Source organism: Crassostrea angulata, chromosome 2, assembly GCF_025612915.1.
Source record: "Crassostrea angulata isolate pt1a10 chromosome 2, ASM2561291v2, whole genome shotgun sequence".
Taxonomy (NCBI): Eukaryota; Metazoa; Mollusca; class Bivalvia; order Ostreida; family Ostreidae; genus Magallana; species Magallana angulata.
In genome coordinates, this window is record NC_069112.1 from 14,287,737 (window position 1) to 14,295,013 (window position 7,277).

General features: G+C 33.7%; 2 long non-coding RNA genes across 2 annotated transcripts; both read left to right on the plus strand.

Moving 5' to 3' along the window:
- The first annotated feature begins 649 nt into the window (after positions 1–649).
- Positions 650–3,748, plus strand: LOC128171835 (uncharacterized). The gene is made up of 4 exons (XR_008242152.1): positions 650–1,424; positions 1,558–1,629; positions 2,282–2,335; positions 2,428–3,748. It is a non-coding gene; the product is annotated as an uncharacterized LOC128171835 (long non-coding RNA).
- Positions 3,749–3,863: 115 nt separating this feature from the next.
- LOC128171836 (uncharacterized) lies at positions 3,864–5,347 on the plus strand. Its single transcript, XR_008242153.1, has 3 exons — positions 3,864–4,239; positions 4,851–4,906; positions 5,064–5,347. It is a non-coding gene; the product is annotated as an uncharacterized LOC128171836 (long non-coding RNA).
- Positions 5,348–7,277: the final 1,930 nt, after the last annotated feature.

Below are 7,277 nucleotides of genomic sequence, written 5' to 3' on the forward strand. Positions count from 1 at the left end.
AGCATTTCATCAAAAATGATACATGGGAACTCAAGAAAAGATATGAGTGATCGTCTCTTAGTAGTAAAAGATCGAGTGCACATAAACTTGCAATTGAAAGTGGTAGGTATAATGCCACATTTAGAAAGAAAGATATTGTGATGCTTGTAAAACTTGTGCAAATTTTTATTTTATAAAGAACTCTTTTTAACATAATTAAAATAAATAATGCCAATAACTTGGACAAAGAAAGATACATTTAACACTAATGTTTAAAAAGTGATATACATACTATTTTGAAACTGACTGTCAAATTCATTAATTCCCTGAAAAGATACAAAGATGTTCCTTTATATTCATTGGGCCGTTGGCAATTGTTGTAATTGTCTTTGTGCAAATAAAATATTTGTATTAGTTAAGCGGGCAGCTTATTACTGTATTTTGGCTTAGAGTTATTTCCCTTGATTTAGTGAATCTTATTTATTCAAATAATGTATCCAGTATTAACCAATTATTGTGATGATATGATAAGTAGTTTTAGGTTAGGTCGGATTAGTGTGTTAATTTTTGATTACCTATTTTAGGAACATATGTAGGAACAGTGTCTATTGCGTTCTGGAGAACGACTGTTTAGTGTTACAATTAGACAGGTACGGCTAGATTGAGATCTCTGCTCTTTTTAATCTTCGTGTGATCTAACCTATGATACAGAGTGTGCGGTCATCCCTGCTCTGTATTGCAATAATACAAGTGTGTGGTTATCCCTGCTTGTATTGGTTGTGAATGCGGCGGAGCACTAGTGTATGGTCATCCCTGCTGGTGTTGTGTCCTTTCTTGAGCAAATGTGCGCCCATCCCTGCTTGCGTTAACGTTTGTACCTGTTGAGTTGCGTAGGTGTGCGGTCATACATGTCTGCGTAACGTTGAGTCCCAATAAATGTGCAGGAGCGGTGATTAAAGTCTGCTCTTGTAGATATTGGCAGCAATCAGGACTGGAAGAGTCTACTACCTAACCCAGTCGGGAAGTTCGGAAAAAAGAAATCCGGTAGGTTTTTTTTTATTATACAAGAACAGTAATATCGAGCCCGATTACGATTTCGCAGAAGAAATTGCGGACTTACGACTACAAACGCGTTTGCGGGATGTTAACGTAAGACTGAAAATACATATAATAACGAGTAAGTAAGTACAAAATATGATAAATGGAATGGCCACGAAGCATTTATTGGGTATTTGACATAACTACAGGCTTTAAAATAGTGAGAACTCAGGTACCGGTGTAGTTTTACATATAAACATGTCTAGACTATAAATATCTATTCTGTCTGTGATGATATGATACTGTATATCAACTTTTATTTTTATTTATGTGCGAAAAATTCAAAGACGCTTGTTAGAGTCTCATTGTTGCAGATATTTCTCTCTACGGATCATTATTTGCCATTGGTAAAGTATTAAAAATAAATGTATTATAGACTCCTTAATGTGTCTCCTCCTGGAACTGTTTTCCTGTTAATTGTACGAGAGGCATTCATCTGATGTTCATATACAAAATATACATTTCTCTTTGATCTCATAGACTTTCTGATGAACAAATATGCATAGGATCATAATGCAGCACCTGAAAACCAAGCCACACCAATCACAACAGGTAACACTTGGGAGATGTTCTTTAATTACTAGATCAATGATGCCTTTTTGATAGTTGGGGACCTTTTTAGCAAGTTTTATTATTCCTAAACTAAATGTCCTTCAATATATTAGAGTAGACAAGTTCATATAGAACTAATTGGTAAGTATAGAAGCTACCCCAGTCAGGCAGATTCATTATAAAGTCAGTTTAGAACCTAACCCAGTCAAGCATTTTCATTCTTATGTCATATAAGAACCTAACCCAGTCAGGCAGGTTCATAATCAAGTTAGTTTAGAACCTAACGAAGTCAGACAGTGTCATCAGCAAGTCAGTTTATAACCTATCCTAGTGAGGCAGATTTATTAATCTGTCTAGTTTAGAACCTTACCTAGTCAGGCAGATTCATTAATCAGCAAGTTTACAACCTTACTCTGTAAGGCAGATTCATTTATTGGTTGGTTGAGAACCATAACTACATCCTGTTAAATGTTTGAGCTGTTTGTGATTTTTAATAAGTGTTTTTAGTTTTTTTAAAGTAGAAGTGATATCTTTTTGATCTGAAGAATTTTCTTTGAAATTTTTTTTTTGACATTTTGTTTCAATTGAAAGTAACTTTGCCTATTACGCTGTTGTTTTAGATGATGTGCCACTCTACTTTCTTTTATAAAAGGTTCCCCTACATAGTCACACAGTTCAAATGTTGAATTTCCATGACCCAGATTGAGTGAGTGCTATATTTCATTTATTCTACTCTCCAAATTTCAAAGAAGTGGTGCAGGTCTTTGAGGTTTTCAATGACATGCCCTTGCTTTTCAGATGCACCAGAAGCAGTGGCACCATCACTTGTGAAATGGGAAATGACGAGTGGACGGTCATCACTTTGCAATTCACCGATGCATTTCACAGGTCATCTCTTTTAATCTCTAATAGTGGTCTCTGGAGGAATGGTTGCATTGCAGTTTTCATGTCCTGGGCAGGTAACTTCCTTTTCATGAGCTCTAAGATTGGCACCTTTCTTGCACAGTTTATAAAACACTGCCACAACATTATTTTTCACTAAAAGTGTATGTCACTTGTGTGGCAGCTTGGCCTGATGTTTACCCGATGGCACTGAAAGTGGCATTGTTATACAAGGCATATCGTTCTGCTCTCATAGGTGTATTGGTATGCCCTAATTTTTAACTCACCGAAATGAAGTCGTGGGGATCTTATGCTATACACTCGGTGTTGGTGTTTTTTTAAACTCCGTCTCCAATGAAAATAGGAAAGGGGCAACTATATATCACATCCATGATATTTTGAACCCGCTCTTGAGTTGCAATTGAATAGCAGAGGGGCAGGTTGTCTCTAAAAATTAAAGTAGAAGGACGAAATAAAAAGTAGAAAGGGGATCAGGGGGTCTTGCTTATAGCTACATTGTGTTGAAATGCAATAATAGCCGGGTAATTAAGGCATTATAGGCGGTGGAATTCCCCACCTCTCGGGTCTTAAAGACCACCCTAGAGGTGGGTTCGATATTTTATTGGCGGGGTGGGGGGTCAATATATCACAGCAATATTTAACCCAGGTTCAATATTTATCGGGGTTCAAAATATTATAACAGTGGGACGGACAACTTCGGAATGGACATTTTTCCGGCGTTGCGCACCCCTTTCCATACACACTATCGACCAAAGTTTAGTACCGAATGGTGTTGTTTTTTTTATTCTAAATGAATTCATGGGGAAAGAAATTGAAATATTTTAGATAGTTTTTTAGACATTTGAACTTAAAAGTTCCAACCCCATGGGACAAAGGTAATAACTGTATTGTTTTTTTTGGTGATATTCAGTCATTTAAGCGATTCCGATTTTTCTCTTCGGAGTTTGTTTGACCTTCTCGAGATCACGGCAATTTTTACAAAACAGCAAATGTGCAAAAAACCCATAGTAAATGCATTGAGGTTATTTAAAGTGCTTTTTGGATACTAAAAACAGATTTCGCTGGCTAATAGGTTTAAAATAAAAGATGTGAAACTCCTAGTTAATTATGGGCTTGAAGTTTGTGTACTCATCAATATTTGTATCCCTGAAGATGATGAATGTGGACTAATAGCTGAGCCTCAACAACAATTGCTGCAGAAAACTTTGATGATATACGTTCTAGATATGGACATGTATTACAAAGAGTACACATTGATACAACAGGTTATGCAACAGCTACTCAACGATTTTTCTCGTATATCATAACAAGTGAAAAGCTGTCAACTCAGCTATGTTAAGGAAGGTCTAAGAATTCTACCACGTGTGATTTAGAAAAATTTGCATAAGCCCCGCCCCTTATTCATGAGATTTTACGAGATATGAGTATTTCGGTAATTAACAAACATCTACCAAAATGAATATGATTAATTATTGGGTTTGAATGGTTCAAGAAAGGTGTACTGAAATAAAATCATAAACTATTCTTTATATCTCGCGAAATCATGAAATTCCTAAGTCGTCTGATGACGTGTCGAGGTTGACTACGTCACATCGGCGCTTGCAGCTGTGATCAGAATAAACATGTGGACTTCAGTGATATATCTCGGAATTTAACTCGTTTACAACCAGCGTGGACAGAAATCGGCATAGGATTCAACTGAACAAGGTAGGATTTATCTGTACTTCCCCTAGATATTGTTTTATATTATTTAATATTGTTGGATGGAACGGAAACGAAGTGAAATTCCTCGGCTTCGATTTTGTTTACTTGTTTACATTTGTTTTTCATGTAATATTGTGTTCAAACATCAGTTTGGTGACTCAGTCAGGCAAAGTAATTGTTCTGCGTTTCGCTAGTTTTGATCATAGAGAGCATTGAGGCTCATTGTAGCTTTTTACTGGTCTCATATCGCGATAATAATAGATCGCATTTCCTCCATGTTCAAAGTACACATTAAAAAGGCCATGGCCAAACACTGTATGTGCTAGCACTACAAAGATTACTGTGAGGATCTGGAATGATTATAGACAAGATTGTAATGTTGTTTGTGTTATTTTATTCAGCCTTCTTTATGAAGATCTAATTAATTTTATTTAAGACAAAATTAAAGTGTGTTCAAACTGAATTTCCACACATTTTAAACATTTGATTATGCCTGTTGTAATATCACTGAAATTGAAACCCCCATTAATATGCCCAATAATAGAGTAATGTTTCATTTTCATGTTATCTTTAACACAATAGCTTGCTAATTATGACACATTATTCATTTTCAGGGTTACTTGGGCAGTAGGTGGTCCACTGAAAACACTTCTTGGGATGTTGATAAAAAGTAGGTACTACAAATGTATATATAAACTTCAACTTCATGCATAGTTTGTTGTTTTTTAATATCATATTGATAATGATACTAATGTAACCTATTATAATTATTTGCATTGATATCTATTGAAATGAAATTTGAAATTGATATATATTCATCATTTCAGGTATTGGTTTTCTTATCAACTGGACTACCTCCTAATATCAAAAAGACAGAAGAGAAGAACATGTAGTGTGCAAGAAGAATTGTCAATTTCCATAAATTACACATTATGACTGAAAAATACTAAAAATCAGGAAACACTAGTCTTGTTGAACAGTTTGTCACAGAAAAGCAATCTCTATAGTATTTGTAAAGTTGATTATCAAAATAAATTCTTGATAATATTGATATATTGTTTCTTCTTGCTTTCTTTAATTAGTACTAAAATATCAATTATAATTACAAGTAAACCTGATAATACATTAAAAGAATTTATTCACCAGCATAGTAACATAAATTATTATGAAACATAAATGTGTAAATTACAAACTCAACACTTACACCCCCCCCCCCCCCCCCCCCCCCACTGATGAAACTGATGAAAAGGCAACTGATGAAATTATTTTTTTTCCAATTTCAACAATTTTATAATGATGATTGGTGTGAACAGAAACAACATTTTAACATTATTTAAGTGAAATTCACAGCGTTAAATTATTTTAAGAATGAAAATTAAAATCATGATCTTAGTCAGTGTTGCGTTTGAATTTCACGCAAATGACGCTGAAAGTGAAGTGGGTCAGATAAAATGCAGTAGTGCAAGGGCATACACTTGATCAAATATATTGAAAATTTCCATGTCTTACCATTGTATCACTATTATATCAAAAAGTGCTGGGAGCTGTATGAAGTCGCTACGCATTTCATATAAATAAGCGTTAATTGCGGGAAATCCCAGTAAATTGCTGTTCATACACTGTTTACATTGAATTTAATAATTGTTCTTACTTGAATATTTTAAGCTCCCAGCACTTTTCGATATTTTGAAGGTTCATTTTACAAGTTAGAAACAGAAATAACTTTATTTGTTTATGTTATGCCCTTGCACTTTGCATTCTTTCGTATTATTCCTGGTTCATCTATTTTTAGCAGTATCACGTGACAGGGTATTCCCAAGAGACTCAAAAATTGCTCATCCGATAACAAATTATTTAATTTGTATAATCGATAAAATATCACTTTGTTTAACAAATGTTTGGAGTAGAATACCAAGATTGTTCAAAGGCTAACATTTTATGTGATAAATATCGCTATTTTTGTATGGACGCCCTTAACATAGCTGAGAATGCGACAGCAAACCGGGTTTTCTTGTAAGTGAACTGGTCCATAATGAATTTGTCAACCCTGAATTGATAAACAATACCTATACAGAAAAAAATGATGTACCCTATATGCAATATTCTGCAAGAAAATGACTAATTTCAACAGCTGATATTTTTTTTTCATTAATTATTAAAAATCAAAGTCCAAGTAATATGCACATCTCTGTTATGTGTCCAATTAATCTGCAAAATATCAATTTTTTATCGTAAAACTGAAGGAGGAGTTATCCGTACGATACCAACGCTAACCATCTGGAAAGCTGTGCAGCTTAATTAATGCAATTTAAAGTAGATCCAGTGTTCTGTGACGTCACACTTTTTTGTAAAACTTTGAATTCTTTAAAAATTGTGCAAGATAGTTTTATTTATTTTATGTGAATATAATCACATGGATGTAATTAGAATTATTGGTAGGTTCAAAATATTTTCGCACTTAATTTTATACTAAATTTCCAAATTTTTATATATTTTATCTATGCAAAGGGGAAATAACTCTTTTTCTGACTTTTCCCTCAGTCGTATGTCTAAATGCTATAGTTTTTCTTATTCCAACGATTGATTTTAAAATATTTTTGTAATTTTAGTTTTCTGATAAAGTTGACATTAAAATTAAAGAAGAAAAACAAATTTCTGCCTACAAGATTTTACTTTTAACCAAAAAAAATACATTTTTCTAATGCTTAAATATGCTTTAGTTTATGTTTATCTGGCATCTCAAAAAGTGTGATGACATGTATATTTTTTCTAACAATTGATGACATTTGAGTCTATTAAGTCGAAATCAGTTCAGTGTTTCAATTTTCCTCAGAGAATTTTACGAGTATGGAGCTACCTTAAGTGAGTTTGGGCAATATTAAAGGTTTAGAGTTTCTTTTAAAGTATGTCGATAAAGACATTTATGCATCACACTTTTCGAATTATGAATGTTTAGGGATACCTTAGGGTTAAAATAATTTTCATTGAAAAATGTATATGAGAGTCTAGAATTTCGTTGCGAGCAACGAATATTTCTTCCG